Genomic DNA, 3147 nt, shown 5'->3' on the forward strand with positions numbered 1-3147 from the left:
GCGATACAAGGACATCTGCAAGAGGGATCTGAAGGCCTTAGGAGTGGACCTCAACAAGTGGGAAACCCTGGCCTCTGAGCGGCCCGCCTGGAGGCAGGCTGTGCAGCATGGCCTTTCCCAGTTTGAAGAGACACTTGGCCAACGGTCTGAGGCAAAGAGGCAAAGAAGGAAGGCCCATAGCCAGGGAGACAGGCCAGGGACAGACTGCACTTGCTCCCAGTGTGGAAGGGATTGTCACTCCCGAATTGGCCCTTTCAGCCACACTAGACGCTGTTCCAGAACCACCATTCAGAACATGATACCATAGTCTTTCGGGACTGAAGGTTGCCAATGGTATGTGCTGGGAAACTTCTTGGTAAAGTCCACCTATTTTTACTACTGCATTTTAGCATTTATTTAGAATGAAGAGGGTGCTAAAAGCTATCATATTGACTCATATAGTTGTCATTTGCTATATCTAATTTATTCCAGTGATATGTAATGTGCGTGCAGTGTGTTTCGAATACCTGTGAAAGGATGCTGTGAAAGGATGTATGGAAAAGTCTAAATCTGACCAAAAGCGATAATTTGCAGAAGTGAATTTCTTATTTGCTTAGCCTTTGAATACTGCACAATCCTTTTCACATTTGTAGAAAATATCTTGACATTTGATAACATTTTGTAAGTCTGCTTACAAATTATTACTAATTAATAGTAATTAATTATTATTGTGTTAATTATCTAATTAACTGCTTACTAATTAATACTGTGTTCAGAGAAAACAGGCTTAGTTCTTGGGACTGCAGAGAGGGTGTGATTGAATGCCCTATGTCTTGTGACTGATTTGGTCATCTTGCATGGCTCCAAAAGTTAATTTAGGTGACTGATATTTTTAGTTTTATGAGTCTGTATTTCCTTTTGTGGAAGAAAAGGAGTCAGGAAGTACAATGTATTTTTATCCTGGAACTTTTATGTCTTCTTTGTCCTATTTAGTGAATATGAGAGGCTTAAGAGGCTCTCTCTGTTTTTCAACATTCTCAAGTCCAGAAGGCCTCAGATCTGAGCCAGCTTTCACCATCGGTCAAGCGGAGTTCTCACACTTCATATAACTGCATTTAACACTGGTACAGTCTCCTGTAAGTGTTTGTTATGAATTTCTTCCAGATCTAGACATAGTCCACATGACTGGTCAAAGAATTCAACTGATAAGGCATGCTTAGGCAGCCTTCAAGGAATGCCAGCCAGTAGTGGGAAGATATCATTTCTCAGATGATGATGCGATCATGCCACAATGAAGTGACATATACCGCACTAAAGTTTTGCAAAGAATTGCCTTTGGAAAGATGGGCCTGTTTTTTGGACTAACTGAAAGGTTTCCTATAGTAATTTCAACTAGTGAGAACTTGCAATAAATTAATTCACAGTGGGTGGAGACTGCAGGGCTTTCCAGGCATCTCGTTGCCCTCACCCCACATGACGGCTCCCTGCCAGCAGTCCTGTCTGGAAACTCAATCGAAACAGCAACCAGCACTCACTGCAGGAGCAACAAGCTTGCTCAAGCCAGGAAATCTGTCCAGTGAAATCTTATAAACCACTTTATTGTAGTTTACACCGCCGGCGATAATGTACACTGCTTACATGGGGTTCATAATAATGCCCCTCCTCTTAGGAAAGCTGATTGACAGCCCAGTCCTAACCTGTCCTGAAGCAGGCCGGCCAGTAGGGCCAGTTGCTGCTCAGCCCGAGACAAGGGGAATTCCTTCCCTTAACCCAGGTTAAGCCACAGCAGCCCCAATGGGGCTACTCGGATCTGCGCCACCTCAGGAGCTGGCATAGATCCAAGTAGGCCTATTGGGGATAAGAAAGTGGCAGAGTAAGTAAGTAAAAGCTTTTTTACTTACTTCTCCATTGCTGCCTGGTCTTTAGCCCGCCCATAGCATGCATTGGAGGCTGCACCAGAGTCACTGCATGCTGGCCGGCCCAGGATAGGATTGGGCTGTTAGTCATGACTATCTTTGTTAGGATACAGCGAAGTGGCAGGAATGGGTGAGCTGTCATATCCCACCCCAGTAAGCCCAAAAAAGAGATCAAAAATGTCATGACCATTATATGAGGAAATAGATAGCTGAGGAAAGGCTTTCTGAATTCTGGGTGACATACAGCACAATCCTAACTTGTGCTGGAAACAGGCAGGCCAGGAGGACTGCGCTGTATCCAGAACAAGATTGGGGCCAGTATGGCTCAGCCGGAGGCAAGGGGAAACTCTTCCCCTTACCCCTGGTTAAGCCACCACAGCCCCAGTGGGTCTCCTCAAACCTGTGCCACCTCAGGAGGTGATGCAAGTCCGACGAGAATGGAATGGTTTGGAACCACTCCACACTGCTCGGGAAAAGGGGTTGGGATCTGGTATAACTGCTGGGTCCCAGCCCCGCCTCCTGCTCCGCCCCCGCCTGCCCCCAGGACACCTGCTGCCTGCCCACTTCCCCTTGAAACACCTCCTTCCCACCTCCACCCTTCCCAGACCCCTGTGCTGGCCAAGGTTGGCAGGTGCAAACTCACTGCCCCGGGGCCCGCGATGGCACAGTTAGGCCAGCACAAGTCCCTTGAACCTGCCTAACTACCTCCAGGGTGGTGCAAAAGTGCTTTATGGTACTTTTGTGGTACCTCTGGACTGGCCTAACTCCTACTTAGGATTGCGCCCATAGATGAATAGAGAATAACACTCGAGAATAGCTCTGTTCTAGATGTTTGCCTGCTCCCCACGCTCAATGTATATTCTTGTAAATAGATACCATGAAAACACCACAACTTCTCCATGCTATGTCCTCACAAAGAAAATGACTGTGTGAAAGGGTTCCCCTTGAGCTCCTCACCATTTAAGGAAAGCTGATAGGCTTCAATACTGGTATCACATTTCTTTTCAATATGACTGCTCTCATCGTTTATCAATCCTGTGTGATAAGAAAAAAAAAAATCTGGCTAATCCTTAAGTTCCTTGTCATTCTGAATTACATTCTAGGAAGAAAACCTTATTTGACTCACAGACATCACAGAGCCAAGGAGATTCAGGAATGGTAATCCAATTCATGCTTATGAATGCAAGTGTATTTTTCATAAGACAGAGCACAGAAGAATGTTGGTACCCTGTGGAAAATAACAGCTGCCTTC

This window comes from Tiliqua scincoides, chromosome 6, assembly GCF_035046505.1.
Source record: "Tiliqua scincoides isolate rTilSci1 chromosome 6, rTilSci1.hap2, whole genome shotgun sequence".
NCBI classification, from domain to species: domain Eukaryota; kingdom Metazoa; phylum Chordata; class Lepidosauria; order Squamata; family Scincidae; genus Tiliqua; species Tiliqua scincoides.